Source organism: Mytilus galloprovincialis, chromosome 8, assembly GCF_965363235.1.
Source record: "Mytilus galloprovincialis chromosome 8, xbMytGall1.hap1.1, whole genome shotgun sequence".
NCBI classification, from domain to species: Eukaryota; Metazoa; Mollusca; class Bivalvia; order Mytilida; family Mytilidae; genus Mytilus; species Mytilus galloprovincialis.
In genome coordinates, this window is record NC_134845.1 from 85,678,925 (window position 1) to 85,698,801 (window position 19,877).

Genomic DNA, 19,877 nt, shown 5'->3' on the forward strand with positions numbered 1-19,877 from the left:
GTTCGCTATTTCTCGCTTTTGCGAAAAAAACGCAGGCTCGACGAAAAGGAAAACAATGTCAACATTAAAAGTATAAAAAAGAGATGGACCATTTAGTTGACTTATTCAATCCACAAAAAGATCATTCTTATACAGGAAGAAACGATGATAAAATGTTGTTGCAGGTATATAAGATTCAGTTTTGAGGTCTTGAAAAACTCATAAAAACACGGAAATATGAAAATGTGACTCTTAACGCCATTAATTTGTATAAATTTGATTGTGAAGAATGTCAGCTTCATCGCAAATGTGTGACAAAAAAAAATCGTAGTTAAACATATTTTGTAAAAGAAATTTAACTCATGTCATTGGACAAGTTGATATGCAGAGTATGCCTGATGGAGATTTTAATATAACAAAATTATGAGATTTTAAGAATTCTCAAGATCATTTAACCAAATTTGCCATAATCTAATGTCTTTCTTAAAAAAAGAGCTGGCTAAGTTGCCTATGAATTTCTCAAAAATGTATGTCTCAATTTTGGTTTGATATCATTGTCTTGAATGCTGAAATGATTCTTAGGGAGTTTCAAAACTTATAAAACAACCATTTTCCAGATTCAATTCACAAACAATAAAGAGTATGCACTTTTAATCTGCCCTATAATCCTTGATCCTTTTAGTAAGCCCCTAAAATCCTTACCCCTTACTTTCTTATTTGATATCTTGAATTAAGTCTTTAATTTTTAAACCAAAACATGAAGTTAGTAAATAGCTGTAAAAATGACAACAACAAAAAATAAGTAAATACTTGTAATCACTGAAACAACTAGTAAATACATGTAATTACTAAATTGACTAGTGATTACAGGTATTTACTGACATGTTTAGTAATTACGTGTAATTCCTAATTTCACCTATTTACTGTAACTTTGAAAGAAAAAAAAGAAATCTGATGTAATGCATATAAGTGATACGTCAGTACAGTAACAAAACAATACCCTTATCAAGTCCGAAAATATATAGAAATAGATTTGGCTTCATCACCACATTATCAACTTTTGTCGAGAAAGTATCCTCCCTCAATAAAAAATAAAGCAATTTGCGCTCTATTTTCATTTCGTAACTTTGAAAAGTATAGATCCTGTGTCCAAGCATTACTTTCAAAGAAATAAATTGGCTCCGATCTACTTTCTGTTTTAAATAAACTTGTGAATGGAAACGCAAAATGTGTAAATGGACAACAATGCGACAAAAGAGTAGATAACACCCAAGGTCACGATTGGGTTTTTATTTAGCCAGAAAATCCCAAACCCGGAGGCGTGCTGTGGCTTCCTAATAAACAAAAATAAGTACTTGTTTTGTCGGATTAATATTTACGAATTGAATGCTTCTTTTTGTAACTTCATTGGGGTGTAAAAGCGATGACCAAAGTACATTTTGTATGAAGCGCAGAAGCGGTCAACGCTTTTACAACCCTTTGAATTTACAGAAAGAAGCATTCAATACTTATAATTACATTTGTTTGCTATGATCACAGAAACACGAATTGTATATATTTTTAAATTTAATTCACCAGTGCACTTTATTGTGTGACCAAGTGTTATCATGGATGATAACTTTTATTGAGGTATGCAATTGCTGAAGGAATAACATGTGATGTGCGATTAGCCAATCAGAATAAAGTATTATACAATGTTATAATGAAACATACATCTTATGTAATTATTTACCTTTAAAACACGAAGGCTGTTAATTTCTTGGGTCAAAATTTATTACGAAATACAAAATAGTGAACGACCTGGTAGCCATCCCCACTGATCAACACATAGAATTCAATAATAGACCATCCAGAACTTCAAACGTCAAACAAATAAAACTTTTACCAACAAATACTGGCAATTATAAAAATTCGATTTTTCCACAATTATCATTTATTGGAACTTACTACCACATACTGCCAAGAACTGTAATTGAACTGTGGAAAGTTTTAAGGCAGTTATATCGCGCGACAAGTTACATCAGGGGCGCACACAAACTTCCTGGATAAGTTTAACTCAGTATTTTGAGTTCATTTCCAGTACTATACAGATACAGATACAGATACATAAAAAACGAAGGTAGATGTGTGGATTACAACCTTTAACTCTCAATGCAAAATAAATATATATAACAATACTTCGATGCACCAAAAGCTCATATAAAAACACAATGTTTAAGAAAATACCTCTTCCAAGTCGGGAATATGACAGTTGTTATCCATTCGTTTCATGTGTTTGAGCTCTTGAATTTCCGATTTGATTACGGACTTTCCATGGAATTCTGTATTATTTATGTCTTTTTTTTTTCTTTTAACAAATGTACCAACATTTCAGTGTTATCTTTTAGGTTGCAAACATGACGCTGAAATTCGAATACTACGCTTTTCTTGTTTTTGTGAACAGTTGCATTTTGAAAAGCAGAGTGGACGCTGCAGGTTTGTATGAATTATAAAAATGCGAACTTTGTCTCATGAAAACGACCAAGCACAACATTTTTTTTAAATGCAGTCACATTCATTTTAGGGATAGAAATATCATTAATGTAGGCCAAACAAGAAATTAAGTATACATAACGTGCATGCGTACACGCTCAGAATTGTATTTGGACACTTTAATCGGAAAAAGAATCTCGATTCAGAAGTATTGTAAACTTTGAAATTATTAGATGATAAAAAAAGTAGTCCGATTAACATTAATTGTTTACCACTTTGACTATCTTTCTATCATGTGTGTTCAAAGGACGTTTAATCCTCAATTTCATTAATAAATCATGAAGACTTCTATTTTGTGTAATTTTATCCTTTTCTTCTTATCAAAACAGCAGTTTACGTGTCAAGGACTGAAAATATAAAACAATCCTAAGATTTAAAAAGAGATATTTGGTTACCGTAAAATTGTATTTAAAAAACTGAATTTAAAAATAAGTTTAATATTTAGATAGGATATCGCTATTTCATCAATTATGTTTTTTCTCAAATAGACAGACGTTGTCCGAATGATTATATCCGTTGTAGGGACGGGATTCGATGCTTCCCTATTATATCGTTATGTGATGGTACGGCAGCGCTCTGTAAAGATGGTAGTGACAAAGATCCTGAGTTCTGCAGAGGTAGTTATAAATAAAATGGGACAATAACGATTCATTAAACTTTTAATCTGTTTGAAATACTTATTTAATATCTAAATGAAGTAGATAGTGATTCTCGCGTATAGATTATCGCTAATGCAATAGGTTGTACCACTGATATTAATGTTATACATTTTCGCAAACAGCCTGCTTGGCAATACAACAAAACACAAAATACTTCTTCAATTATGTCGCTTATATTCCTGATATGATCTATCATTAAATTTACGATGCTGTCTGTCAGTAAGGTGAAACGATTTAGTTTGTATCATTACATAATTAATTGTATACAATACAGCACAGATTTGTCCTTCTACTTATGCTAAATGTAGAAATGGCATCCAATGTTTCCCATTACAAGATCTGTGTGATGGGGATAACACTTACTGCCTTGATCAAAGTGACGAAGATCCTGACTTTTGTAGAGGTAAGGGCTGAACTTGTATATATTATCATTTGATACATATGTATGTAAGATGGGAAAATACAACCAATAAGATTGACATGCAAATGTTGCCATTTGAATCTGGATTACTGATATTAAAAGTTATCAGTATTTCGTAAATGTTTATTGATGAACTTAATATATATTTTATATGTCTATTAATGTAGGTGTCAGAAAGCTATTTCCTTTGTAGAATATTTGCATATAAAAAATAAATAGCACTCGTTATGTAATTATAATGGTTTTTTTTTCTATTTGTTTTATCATTGTTGTCTGTATTTGACTTTATGTATAGTTAGATAAATTATTATGTTACCCTCTTTGTACCTGTGGCCATTTATTTTGGGGAATTTAAGTATCTAGATAACTGTAGATTCATTTATTTTCGTGGGTACCAATTCTTGTGGAAAGAGGAAAACTTGCATAATCATGGATATTTGAATTCGTAGTTTTGACAAAGTCAACATGCATTTCTTTAGAAAAATTTGCATAGCGTTGATCATTTCAATTCGTTTTGTCCAAGAAATCCAAGAAAATTGGTGTCCGACGAATACTAATGACTCAACAGTATCAGAAGATGAGGTGTGAGTACCAATAAGACCACTCTCCATTCAGGTTACAACCTAAGAATAACCTCTAAGATATTAAAATACCGTCTTCAATACGGAACTTAGGCTCAAACGGAACAGCAAGCTATAAAATGCCCTTACTAGTGTAAAACTATTCATTTGAGTATCTGTTTTTGTAATAGATCAAAATTGTGAGCCTGGTTACACTAAGTGTAGGGATGGTGTACACTGTTTCATGTCTCAATGGCTCTGTGATCGTGCAGGAACATATAATTGTCCAGACCATAGTGACGAAGACCCAGAGTTCTGTGAACGTGAGTAAATTTTAGGTACTAGTATATGAAAAAATTATCTGCATTCGCCGTATGGAATTATGAATAAATTTGGTGATCGTGCGACCTCGTGCAATTCCATGCATATTAATCCTTATTTTTGTCTGTCAAGCCGATAATCGATAGCTTACGTATATTCGAATTCAAAAAATCCATTTAAGACAAACATATGAATGTAAATGATTACCCTTTAGAGATTCACATGAAATACTGCTTTCCCAATCAGCAGACATCTTTATTATGTTGTACTGTTATACCACTGTCCCAGGTTAGGGGAGGTTGGGATTCCGCTAACATGTTTAACCCGTCACATTTTTTATGTGTGTGCCTGTCCCAAGTCAGGAGCCAGGACTTCAGTGGTTGTCGTTTGTTTATGTGTTACATATTTGTTTTTCGTTCATTTTTGTATTTATAGGAGGCAATTAGTTTCTCGTTTGAATTGTTTAACATTGTCATATCGGGGCCATTTATAGATGACTATGCGGTATGGGCTTTGCTCATTGTTGAAGGCCGTACGGTGACCTATAGTTGTTAATGTCTGTGTCATTTTGGTCTCTTGTGGACAGTTGTCTCATTGGCAATCATCACACATCTTCTTTTCTATAGAGTATAGATTGATCGGGTCGAAAGCAGAATTTATATGTCTTAGTATGATGGCAGGTGTACCTTCGAATTATTTCATTTTTATTTCACTTACATAACGCACACCATGTCTAGTAAGTACAATTCAGGCTACAGTATCGATGTTCAGATCTCGAAAGCGACTAGGGAGAGAAATATCAATGTAACAAATTAAAAAATAGGAGACCACACGAACTCTAAAATGAGTTAGACATGTTACGAGAAACCGTTATCTGTTTTAATGCATCACAGCAATGCCAATTTACGCTTTAAAAAAATATCACCATCAGAAAAAGAAAACAATCGGTAAGATTAGAGATCTCTTGTCTATTCTAACATCTAAAAAATCGAATACTTCAAAAACATGTCGAAAGTGAGTTCAATCAAAAAGATATGAGTTTAATTTTATATATAACATTGCCATAAAAGCGGAAGGTTTGGCATACCACAAAACCAGGTTCAATCCACCTTTTTGTTATAAAAATGTCCTGTACCAAGTCAGGGAAATGGCCATTGTAATATTATAGTTCGTTTCTGTGGGTTAGATTTTAATGTTGTGTTACTGTTGTGTCGTAGTTCTCCTCTTATCTTAGATATGTTTCCCTCAGTTTTAGTTTGTAACTCTAGTAGTTTTTAATTGTCAATCGATTTATGAATTTCCAACAGCGGTAAACTACTGTTGCCTTTATTTATGTCGATCAAGGAATTCTTGATCAAGACCGTAAAAACAATGTACTGTCGATTTCAGTTGTTCTTTCTCAAAATCCTGTTTTAATGCCAGGTGCACGTGCATACACATGTAAATTAAGTCCGTATACTCAAAACATGTATAAGCGTAGCGTAATAATCAATATAGATAAACTATAAAGAAATACGGAATTGACAATTATAAATCTTAAATAATCACGATTGGCATATATTCTAGTACTCTTATGTTCTATTATATGTCTTTTTGTCTTTTTCTTTTTTCTAGCCATAATGTGTTTGTTTTTTTTCGATATGTGAGTTTTAATGTCCCTCTGCTACCTTTCGCTCTTCTTTTGAAACCGTCCATATTTGTCAATACCAAGTCAACATGTGTAGGAGATACACTTTTGAATAATGTCAATGTCACTTAAATACAGGTTATTCGTGTATATATTTAGGAAAGGAGTAGGTCTAGTAAGGCCTCTTTTTGCCCACAAAATATAGCAGTTTTACAAAATTGTTAACATGTAAAATTTTAGTTATTTATTGGAATTAGAATGCTTCTGCTACATACATATGGGCTGTTTTTGAATATACAAAGCACATATATCGGGTACTAGCATCATTAAGTCATTCTAAATTAGTGAAAATCAAATCTTTACAATTTTAGTATTATTATTAAATTTTAGACGGTTTCCGTCTTTAACGAAAGTGGCCGAATTTGTGTTCATTCTTAATATTGAAATGTAAGTTGTATTTGATGATAATACATAACATATATAAGGGTTGAGGATGAACACGGATGCGGCGACTGTCATTTTTTACAAAAAACATCTGAAAAGTGACATTTTTTGGCGTATTTGATAGATTTTTCATATTTAAGCTTGAATCGAAGCGTTTTTAATGAGTAAATCAGTTAAAATACTTCGCATAAACTTATTGAGTCAACTGAAATAGACAATAGTGTTTAAAAAGTGTCCAAATTCTTTCGTCAGATAAACTTAAAATTTGAGGCCAAAATAGGCCCTTCCCGGACCTACTCCTTTGGACGATTAAATAAAGCTGTTATGAGCTAGCTTTATCCGTGCTTGTCCCGGTATTCACTCGATTATAGATGTATTGAACCAGACTGAAAGAATAACAATACAATACTCATGACCAACAGTGAACATTACCTCCTGATTAAATCTTAGAGCACATTATTTTTATGTATCTGTTTAACAACAGAAATATTTATTTCAATCTTCGACTTTACATAGCTTATTCGTTTGAGAAGATTTCCTCCCAAACTGTCCTGATTTTAACATCTGTTACTGTTTATATTCTCAAATCAAATTGTTGGTCCTCCTCATCATCCAAAACATTTAATACAATAATTTCCTTAAAGTTGATACTATTGTTTATACCAATGTATAGATCAGACATCTTAATATAAGACATCCATTTAGAGTGTTCCATTTGATACATGCAAAATAACAAAGTTCTGTGAAGGGACACACTCATCATTAAACCACTAGAGTTCTGACAATAAAATGCGTGTTTAATTATTCAAAAATTAAACTCCGAACTAGACGAAAGTTACTCAAGAGAACGGTGTTTTAAGTTATGACAAAATTAGTTTACCGATATTCGAATATCGTAAACCGATTTGGAAAAGCACGGTGAGCTTGGACGTTATACGATTACCCTCCCGGAGCACCTGAGATCACCCTTAGTTTTTGTTGTGGTTCGCGTTGCTTATTCTTTAGTTTTCTATGTTGTGTCATGTGTTCTATTGTTTGTCTGTTTGTCTTCATTCGTTTTTGGCCAGGCGTTGTCAGTTTATTTTCGATTTATGAGTTTGACTGTCCCTCTGGTATCTTTCGTCCCTCTTTTACTAACATAAGGTTTGTAGTGTTTCTGATGGATTGCAGGTCTATGGATAAGACTGTTTTACTTGAAAGACACGAATGGAACTTTCTCTCATTTCTTTAAAATTCATCAAATTTAACAAGTAATTGTTTCAAAAACTGAAATTGTTTGCTAAGTCATGATAGTTTAACCACAATTAGATGGTAATGGGTGTTTTATTGTGGACCTTTCTTGATTTTAAGTTCAAATGTTTTTTCTTCTATTTTCGTAAGAGTATTTGATGCCGGTTATTCTCAGCGGTGGAACTGGGTTTTTGAAAGAGGTCAATCGCAGAATGATGTATCTATCCTGCAGAGAGGATCAATTCGTAATAAATTTTAAACGATTTAATGTTAAAATATCTTATAAAACGTGTAAAAGATCAGATTGTCGTACAACCAAAGTCATAACAATCAAAAACAAGGAGTAAACAGACTCACAAAACCAAAGGACATTTACATCAACAGTTATAAGCAATAAATAAGAAACAACACGAACTCCACTAAAAACCGGGAGTGGAATCAGGTGCTTCGGAAGGGTACGCATTTTCTGCACCGTATACGGCACCCGTCGTGTTATCTCTTTGTTCAGTTCGGTAATGATGGAAAGTATTTATGACTGAGGAAGAATAACAGATATGATTTCTGACACACTTTTGTCATAATGGCCAATCAGCTCATGATGGCGACCGTAAAATTTCTTGAGTGATGACCTTAATTTGATTGATTCATAGCCCTTTCTTAGCATCTTTTGAGAAATCAGTTCTTCGTTCAACAAAATCAACGTACTTTGAGCTAGCTGTAGAGTAACGTAAAAAGATAAAGAAATGATAGGAAGGAAGTAACGGGTTGTTAAAAATATTGAGAAATATATTTGTATAAATGTCTATGCATCCGAAATGTTTAAGTAAATTTATCTTCATAACGAACGCTTAAAGCCAAATGATGTTCGTATTATTGGAAACTTATATAGAATATCAATTATATTTCGAGTGAAAAACAAACATTGCATGTGACTGTCATACAAATGAGAGGGTTAGCCAGCTGTAAAACCATGTTTTCTCCATCATTTTCTACATAAGAATTGTCCTCGCAGTTCGGTATTTTTGTTGTTTTACTTTTTTTATATTAGTATTTGTAAAACTTATTACAGAACAAAGTTGTCCTGAATTTGATGGCTGGGGTGGTTGGAATGGTTGGAGGAAATGTCGGGACGGAAAACAATGTTTCAACGTAAAAGGCTTATGTGATGACGACCCTGCGTATTGTAATGATGAAAGTGACCAGGACCCAGATTTTTGTAAAAGTATTTATCATCTATTATCTATCATGATTTCATTGATAAAGGATTGCTGCTCAAAAGGAAGCTATTAAACCAGTAGTTCCAAATGGTGATGTTGAAATCATCCCTTTGTAAATTTTACGCCATCATGAGTTGGTTGACCGTTATGAAATAACCGTTTCACAGATGATATCGGATATGTTCCGTGCTACCAATAAGAATATTAATCTGATTTGAAATAACATAAGCAAATGACGGGTGCCCCATGTGGAACAGGATCAGCTTATCCTTTGAAGCACCTGAGGTCCCCGAGTTTTTGGTGGGGTTCGAGTTGCTTAGTTTTTAGTTTTCTATGCTGTGTCTTCTGTACTATTATTTGTCTGTTTGTCTTTTTATTTTTAGCCATGGCGTTGTCAGTTAATTTTCAATCTTTGAGTTTGACTGTCCCTCTGGTATCTTTCGTCCCTCTTTTTTTTTATATAAATGCCATTACTGCAAAGTGCATGAATATAAAAAAAAGATGTGGTATGATTGCCAATGAAATAACTCTCCACATGAGACCAAATGACACAGAAGTTATATCTATAGGTCACCGTACGGCCTTCAACAATGAGCAAAGCCCATACCACATAGTCAGTTGCTATGAAAGGCCCCGAAATGACAATGTAAACCAATTCAAACTTGAAAACTAACGGCCTAATTTATGTACATAATCTGAACAAAAAACAAAGTGCCAACACATAAACAAACGACAACCACTGAATTACTGGCTCCTGACTTTGGACATGAAGTTTGTTTCCCACTTCCTTAACATATTTAAGTCATGGTCCATAATTCAAAACTCCATAACTGCGGACGAGTTCAATAATTTGAAAATCCTGAAATTCTTTTCGGTGGACTAGTGTATTCAATTTTTATCAGAAACGCATCATAATTTAAATAGACAACTATCTTTAAATCCTCTTTTGGGTTCAATATGCAAACACTTTTGGAACAGGGACCATTTTCTTAATATTTAAAATTGATAAAATAATACTATTAATAGAAGTTATCAAAAGTAATAAGAAAAATACCGCGTTCAAAGGTAAAGTGGTAAAAGGGGAATCCAAGCTAGGTATAGGAAGATGTGGTATGAGTACATGTACCAATGAGACAACTCTCCATCCAAATAACAATTTATAAAAGTTCATTATTATAGGTCAAGGTACGGCCTTCAACACGGTGCCTTGGCTCACACCGAACAACAAGCTATTAAGGGCCCCAAAATTGTATCTAAGATCTAAGTGGAACACAGCTGTTTTATGTGTCTTTGGATAACTGTATACATAATATGCTTTCCTTAATCTGTCTTTTATATTACTTTGATAACAGACCAACCATGCAGTGAAGGCTATATCATATGTCGTGATGGTAATGAATGCTTTCCTTAATCTGTCTTTTATATTACTTTGATAACAGTACAGACATGCGGTGAACGCTATATTAAATGTCGAGATGGTAATGAATGCTTTCCTTAATATGTCTCTTCTATTACTTTGATAACAGACCAGACATGCAGTGAAGGCTATATTAAATGTCGTGATGGTAATGAATGCTTTCCTTTGTGGGGATTATGCGATGGTGACTATAGAGGGGGTACCTGGTATAACTGTAACGATTGGAGTGATGAAGATCCGGCATTCTGTAGGGGTATGTGTTTTCTTTTTTTTATTTACTTAATTATCTGATTAAGGTAACAAATAAAGGATACAGTAGAATACCGCTGTTCAAATGTCATAAATCGATTAAAAAATTTAATCCGGGTTACAAACTGAAAACGAGGGAAACACATCAACTATAAGAGGAAAACAACGGAAAACAGTAACACTGATTTGCAACAAAAATAAACACCATTGCAACATGCATAGAAACGAAATATTTGATAAGAACTGTCATGTTCTGACTTGGTACAGGATTTTTAGAAAAAGTTGGTGTGTTAAACCCACTTTACTGCAATGTAACAAATACCGCTGACATGACATTATATGACAACAATTCAGTACAACTAACTGTTAGAATACTCACCACATTATTATTTTTTTAATACAAGAATTGTACAGTTGAAAAAAAATCTGTTCTTTTCCTCGTTTTTGTATCCCTCAAGATTGGGAGGTACATATACAATGAAAGAACAAAGTATGGTAATGTGGTAAATACAACTACCAATGACTACTACTGAATAAGAAAGATGCAATGGACGACAACAAAACTACATACAGGCTTTCCATATACTCGGAATCAATTATATGATTAATAACTTGATAAATATTTAGATATACATGAAAACGTTTCGGAATACTTGTTATGTGAATCTGTTTTTTTCTATATTGTGAACAAATGTTTTCGATTAATCCCGCGTGGTCTATTTTGTACAGCATGCGACATTATCAATTAATTAAACTAGACTTGAAAGTTTCTATGTCTAATAACACGGCCGACACTCGGCTAACCGAGAGATTGATCGGTTAATCTATATTGAGTATTCGGCTATATGGGCGGTTGGTCTGTTAATCGGGTTGGTTATACGTCTGTTAAGAGTAAAACGCTTAATTTAATGTTAAACTCTATTAAATATACAGATTTTTGGCATGTTATAAGAACCAAATCAAAAAATTAAAAGTGTCTGACAAAATTATATCTATCATAGAACATTTTGCACTTGTAAAAACATTTCTTAGTCTGCGCAGTTTTCAGTAAAACTAAAAGGCGTCGCGCAAGTATGTAGTATTTATGCTTATACGCATAGCAATTTTTTTAATAAATAGCGAAACAAACAAATTTAGATATCATTTAAAGGACAAAAAATAGTACTGTTGTTCTAAAAAATAAATTGACATTAGTAAATATTTCATAATTGTAAAATAACGTGAATAATACCACGTTTTAGTGAAAATTATGGGAATAAAGTCTGTTAATGGGTTGGACAATCGAAATTGTGTCAGTTAAGAGTTATCTAGCCACGACAATAATTTTGCTACCTTAATATTTTCCCCTTGAAAAATTTAAGAATGAGCTGTTCCTGAGTAAACAAAAATGACAATACGGTGCCACAGTATCCTAGAAAGAGCATTTTTATTTTGACTTTCTATGCATTTTATTGAAGGGTGTGTCACTTCAATATAGCGTGATATGGAATATGCATGAATTGTTTATTGACGTTTTCAATCAGTCTTAATTTTTGTGTCTGTTCGAAGAAGCACGTTCTCAATTCCGACTGAAAGTGTCTTTCTTATACAACACAGGGTACATATAACTTGTTCTCGTTCACTGTGACACATATGAACATGATCTTTGTAACTGGACGTTAAACCCTAATTCGTCAGCATCATCCAATTGGTTCTTTTCTTCTATTACTCAATCATATGTTGTTTACAAATCACTCTAAAGAAGTAAACGGAAAGGAGCGAATGCAGCTACATTTGGTTATTTCAAGTTTCAATTCATTTTATTCCGTTTAGTTCCTTTCTACATAAGTGCAGAGGAGAACTACAGTTGTCTATGGTGGCCGGTGAAGTCCATTTCGCGTTTTCGCGATTTCGCCTTTCATATTCTATACGGCGAAAACGCGAAATCGCGAAGTCGAAAACGCGAAAACGCGAAGTCGAAAACGAGAAATCGGTTTCTCGTTTCCGCGTTTACGACTTCGCAATTTCGCGTTTTCGCCATATAGAATATGTAAGGCGAAAACGCTAAAACGCAAAATGGCATTAACCTGCCACCATAGTTGTCCGCATGTAAACTTCTAGAATTTGTCACCAATATAAGTACATCGCAATCCGTTACTGTTTCAACAGCCATCGGTGTTTCATGTGTGTATTCTTAAACAAGTATTCTTTTTCTCTCGTTTTTAGCAATGTATCACTCTCTACTGTCCTTATATATTATTCTATATTCTGCGTTTCAATCCAGATTCTCGTGTATACCATGAGGTCTGGATTGGGGGTATTGCTTATTTCTGTATTCTTTAAATTCTTATGTCATTTTTTTCTACATTTTATTTATCTTACTCATTATTCTTTCTTTATTTTTTATATATTTTGTCATCCTAATATATTTTACTTACTGTTGTTTAGTTACATCACAACGTTTATCTCTGATTTATATACTGGTTACCAATGTAGATGACAAATTTGTGTCATTCATGACAATTAAACAGAATCAACATGACATATGCGATCATTCTTGGATGAAATTAATATTACTTTAATATTACACTTTTTGAAACCATTTTTATCAATTTTCAATTTCATGTGTTGTTTCCGTATGTGTTATGTTTCATTGCTCATGTGTTGTTTTCGTATATTTTAGCCGCTCGTCTTGAGCCTACTCATTTGATCCGATAACACCCCATATAGCAATAAAATTATACATTTATTGCCATTCATAATTCTTAACAGACCAATTAACAGACCGGGTTGTATACATCCGACCCATTAACAGACCAGGTTTTAAATAAAGATTTATTTATGTCACCAAAATACAGATTTTCGTGTAGATTTTTCACACAATGATATCAATATGGTTGACAAACATAATGCCTTTCTTTTTTCGATGTTCAAAATATTGAATGCAAGTAAATTTAACCAATGTGTCATTTTGTGTACATTTTATGTGTGTAAAATGTGTATAAATTTATTGATGAGTAGCCCGCCTTTTCATTTAATAGATCGTACATCAAAGCTAGAAAAATAATAATTACACCACTGAATTCAGTACATTGAATTGTTTTGTTAGACATGAATACTTTTGATGATGAAAATATATTTAGAAAGTTATACAATGAAACATGCTGAACTTTCAATGATTTTCTCGATAACACCTGACTAACAGACTTTAGCCAACCCTATTAACAGACCAACCGCCGATATAGCCGCATACTCAATATAGATTAACCGACCAATCTCTGGGTTAGCCGAGTGACGGCCGTAAATAAGCAAGTACACATAATTGACATAAAACTAGAACTGTGGTGTTCAAACGAATCTGGATCTCAAGAAAATTTTCAATTGGTAAAAGAGTTCTTCGACATGAGGTAGTTGTGGTTCAGAACTTTACCATACGGATTTGCTGAGGAGTACCAAATATATATATGGTTTGTATATAAAAAAATAAAGTGAGATGCAAGTTAAGTTTAGTTGCAGTAAATTTTGTTTGCTGGATTTATCTTTTTCAGTACACGAGTGTGCCAACGACTATGTGAAATGTCGAGACGGTATCCAGTGTATTAATCGCAATCGTCTGTGTGACGGATACAGATGGTCTCCTAAAATTGATTGTGTTGATCAAAGTGATGAGGATCCTGAGTTTTGTAAATGTAATTAAATTTCTATATTAATGCATGAATTAAAAAATCAAAAATTGAAGTTATGAATAAGAATGCTTCAACCGGTTTAAGGCTGCTGAATAATTTCACTACCTATGAATAAACTGTCATTAAAGAAATAACGCGTTGAATAAAAGCATATACATGTCTGATTAAGAAATAATTCATGGAAGCCAAACACTTGTTGTAAATTTACACATGGCCAAGGCCGTGATATATGCGTTAATGTTATCCCTGGCTAACGCTCAGGATAAAATTCGAATATCACGGCCCAGGTCATGTGTAAATTTCCAATAAATCTATGGCTTCCATGAATTATTTCGATTCTTATAGGAAAAATACGGTCATTTAAAAACTGAAGCGAGGGTGGGAATGCCGTGTGTGCTTCTGTTCTTTTTTACTCCCTGTTAGACAAAGCTCAAACTTCATAATAAATCTGTAGCTTGCATGAATTAATTCGTAAATAAACGTTAGAAAAAAATTAACTTTATTCTTTTAATTATTAAACCGAACATTTGTTATTTTTTATCTTAATGTTTTTCTCGTCAGTTATGGTCAAATCCAAAGATGGCATCTCGTATCTAAGGAGCAGCCATGTTGACTTGCTGAAATCTGTAAATATGCGAATAATGCATTAGAATAGATAATTATACCTCGTTTACACGGACATTAAATTCGAAGTGAATTCGAATCGAATGCGAATCGAACTCGCAAATCGCGTTCACAAACTCTTCTTTTTTAATTCGATTTGATTCGAATTGGCTAATTCGAATTAACTTATTCGCATTAGAAATACGCTTTTGTGAATACGAATTAAAAGTTAACGTCGTTTGGACAGTAAAGCGAATTTTACGCGCATTGTAATTCGAATTAGAATTGACGTTAGGACGTGAAACGTTCCGAATGCGAATTAAACTAATTCGAATTAGTTAATGCGAATCTAATTCGAATTACGTGTGACCTTAGCATAAAACAACACCTACCTCAAAGAATCATTTTTATGTAATAGTATACGAATTTGAATGGTTTACGTAATGGAAAAACCTCCAGCTTCAGCATTTTCATATGTATGACGTCATGTTTTGAAATGACTCAAATGCGCCAAAAGCAATCATGAACTTTAGCTTAATGTTATTCTATTTTGATTTGTAGATTTCTAATTTTTTTCTTTAAAGCATTCAAATAAGAATAAAAGTTTTGTAGTCTTATTTCAATTTCAGTTTAAAAAAAATATCGGTAAAGCGTTTGTACATATTCTCGGACACATGTGGATTTACGTGGGAGGTATATTGTAACATTCATTATTATGTATCTCTGAGTCTGCGCTAAGTATAAATATATCGAGAATTTTGTCACGATGTTGTTTACATAAGTGAAAGAAACACGTCTTATCAGAATATCTCATTCAACACAGCAGCTTTTTTTACATTTTAATAAAATTGTAATGAAGTAAATCAAAATGTTAAAAATAATGATGCAACTTTAAGAAAACCTTAAATCAGCAACGTTGCACTTAGACTCAGTAGTTCAGGACAAATATTGTCATAATTGAAATCAAGTAAATAAAAATTTTGAAAATGATAATGGATATAGGAAGATGTGGTGTGAGTGCCAATGAGACAACTCTCCATCCAAATAACAATTAATAAAAGTAAACCATTATAGGTCAATGTACGGCCTTCAACACGGAGCCTTGGCTCACACCGAACAACAAGCTATAAAGGGCCCCAAAATTACAAGGGTAAAACCATTCAAACGAAAACTTTAAATTAGCAACGTCGCACTTGGCCTCAGTAATTCAGGAAACTGTTGTTACAATTACAAACGTTTCATTACAGTACATGCATGTGCTTCGGGGCACTCTAAATGTAGGGATGGTATTCATTGTTTCCCCGATGTGTCCCTTTGTGATGGACGGAGGCACGTTTGTCCAGATGGAAGCGATAAAAATGAAGATTTCTGCAAAGGTATGAGTTTACAAGTCTGATTTTTAAGCACAACAATTGCCGAAAACAAAACATAAAGATTGGAGAGACAAAACAGATGTTTAAAATGGCAAAACCAATCATCTTTCGGAAATATTAAAGAGACCATAGAAACCTATGTTCAACATGAAAATAAACGAAAAAACAAATAATAAAAGTCGTCTATACTTCACTGTTTATGGCCTTTGTATGTTTCTTATGACAAAAATACATTGCATTCTGTACGAAAAGAAGGGAAGAAAATCTTTAGCAATGCTCGATACCAGGTATTTAGAAGGGTAAAACATAATATAAACGTAAAAGAGTGGATATAACAAAACAAAAAACGTTATGCCAAATACCAGCAAGGAATACAAGCTTTGCAAGAAGGAGAATAATTTCTGTTTTACAATATTACCAAGTCAGGAATATGACAGTTCTGTCCATTCGTTTTATGATATGTTTTGTCATTTGATTTTGCAATGTGATTATGTGATTATGGACTTTCCGATTGGATTTTCCTTTGAGTTCAGTATTTTTGTGATCTTACTTTTTCATATTTTATAACAACTTATTTATGAAACAAATATACGTATGTCATGCTAACTAACTAACAATTTAGAAAGTAATAATGAATAGTTGAATTTTATTGTTTGAACTAACGACAACGATTGTATTCTTTTATGCCGATCATTTGCACTTATTTAATTAGTAAAGGATCTAACTCAAGATTAAAATTCTTTGTCGATACACATCAATCATGTTGTTATTTCATTTAGTCAAAACCCTCTTACACAAGTTACAGCACTATGATTGTACTTATCGTTGTTTCATTTAGTTAAACCCCTCTTACACAGGTTACACTACTTTGATTGTACTTATCGTTATTTCATTTAGGTTAACCCTCTTACACAGGTGACATCACTGTAATTCTACTTATCGTTATTTCATTTAGTTAAACCCTCTTACACAGGTTACACCACTATGATTGTACTTATCGTTATTTCATTTAGTTAAAACCCTCTTACACAGGTGACAGCCCTGTATTTCTACTTATCGTTATTTCATTTAGTTAAACCCTCTTTCACAGGTTACAACACTATGATTGTATTTATCGTTATTTCATTTAGTTAAAAACCCTCTTTCACAGATTACAGCACTATGATTGTACTTATCGTTATTTCATTTAGTTAAAACCCTCTTACACAGGTTACAACACTATGATTGTACTTATCGTTATATCATTTAGTTAAATCCCTCTTACATAGATTACAGCACTATGATTGTACTTATCGTTATTTCATTTAGTTAAAACCCTCTTACACAGGTTACAACACTATGATTGTACTTATGGTTATTTCATTTAGTTAAAACCCTCTTACACAGGTTACAACACTATGATTGTACTTATCGTTATATCATTTAGTTAAATCCCTCTTACATAGATTACAGCACTATGATTGTACTTATCGTTATTTCATTTAGTTAAAACCCTCTTACACAGATTACAGCACTATGATTGTACTTATCGTTATTTCATTTAGTTAAAACCCTCTTACACAGGTTACAACACTATGATTGTACTTATCGTTATTTCATTTAGTTAAACCCCTCTTACACAGGTTACACTACTATGATTGTACTTATCGTTATTTCATTTAGGTTAACCCTCTTACACAGGTGACAGCACTGTAATTCTACTTATCGTTATTTCATTTAGTTAAACCCTCTTACACAGGTTACACCACTATGATTGTACTTATCGTTATTTCATTTAGTTAAAACCCTCTTACACAGGTGACAGCACTGTAATTCTACTTATCGTTATTTCATTTAGTTAAACCTTTCTTACACAGATTACAGCACTATGATTGTACTTATCGTTATATCATTTAGGTTAACCCTCTTACACAGGTAACACCACTATGATTGTATTTATCGTTATTTCATTTAGGTTAACCCTCTTACACAGGTTACACCACTATGATTGTATTTATCGTTATTAAATATCATTAAAACCCTCTTACACAGGTTACAACACTATGATTGTACTTATCGTTATTTCATTTAGTTAAAACCCTCTTTCACAGGTTACAACACTATGATTGTACTTATCGTTATTTCATTTTGTTACACCCTCTTACACAGGTTACACCACTATGATTGTACTTATCGTTATATCATTTAGTTAAAAACCCTCTTTCACAGATTACAGCACTATGATTGTACTTATCGTTATTTCATTTAGTTAAAACCCTCTTACACAGGTTACAACACTATGATTATACTTATCGTTATATCATTTAGTTAAATCCCTCTTACATAGATTACAGCACTATGATTGTACTTATCGGTATATCATTTAGGTAAACCCTCTTACACAGGTTACACCACTATGATTGTATTTATCGTTATTAAATATCGTTAAAATAATCGATTTTCCTACACATCATTTCCAGACTATGTTTAATTTTTAAAAAGAAATCTAATCATTTTCTTTAATCAGAATAGTTCTTTTATTGTAGAGAGAAATTGTGCATCTGGCTTCACTAAATGTAGAGATGGTATCCATTGTTTTCCTTACTCGTCTTTGTGTGATGGACAGGAAATTTATTGTGCGGATGGCAGTGATGAGGATGATGAATTTTGCAAAGGTAAATGGAAAGTACATGTAAATATCACCACAACAATGTTAAATCTGCAAATTTTCTATTTTTTTGTTCTTCCCTCGCTAGGATTCAACAGTAAAATCACCAAAAAAACTGAGCTCCGAGGAAAATACAAAAAAGGAAAGTCCCTAATCAAATGTCAAAATCAAAAGCTGAAACACATCTAACGAATGGATAACAACTGTCATATTCCTGACACTGACTTAACATTATACGATCTGATCAGGGGATAAAATTAAACGATTTTGAGGTGACATGATACAAATTACAATTTTGTTAATCTCTATTATATCATTTATTTCAGCTGCTTGGTTCAAATAGTAAGAACGACACGAGGACGGTTGTAAAGTAAAAGCCTAAGGAAAGATCTTTTCGTCAAATAAAGATATACAGATGTGAATTATAATTGCAATTTAATCGTTGTTGTGGTTCTATGTTTTCCACATATTGGTTTGATGTCAAAATCAAAAACTCAAACAAATTAAACGAATGGTTATAAATTTCCATCATATTGAAAACGATACTAATCATCTTAAACCTATATATAACAAGTGCAAATGTCACAAATGGGGATACAGCAATTCAAATTGTGTTTATGTAGCATATGAACACAAAGAGCGCATTCTCAGATGTCCGTTCAATATTAGGAGACCATCATCATTTCCTTTGACTTTTTCGTTCTATAGTTACAATTACAAAATCAACAGCATGTTCACAAAAAGTAAACATCCAACAACTTTACCAGTAATTTTCCTGAAAAAAAGATTGAATAAAAACATAAAGTAATGTAGCATACATTTCGGGGATAATTGATTTTATTTTCAAAAAGAGTAGGATTAATATGCCTTTATTTGCAACAAAAGATAGTGCAAATTGATAGATCACCGTATAAATGTATATTCGTATATTTT

At 32.7% G+C, this 19,877-nt stretch overlaps 1 long non-coding RNA gene across 1 annotated transcript; it reads left to right on the plus strand.

Moving 5' to 3' along the window:
* The first annotated feature begins 3,008 nt into the window (after positions 1–3,008).
* Positions 3,009–4,458, plus strand: LOC143043620 (uncharacterized). Its single transcript, XR_012968507.1, has 3 exons — positions 3,009–3,128; positions 3,445–3,573; positions 4,343–4,458. It is a non-coding gene; the product is annotated as an uncharacterized LOC143043620 (long non-coding RNA).
* Positions 4,459–19,877: the final 15,419 nt, after the last annotated feature.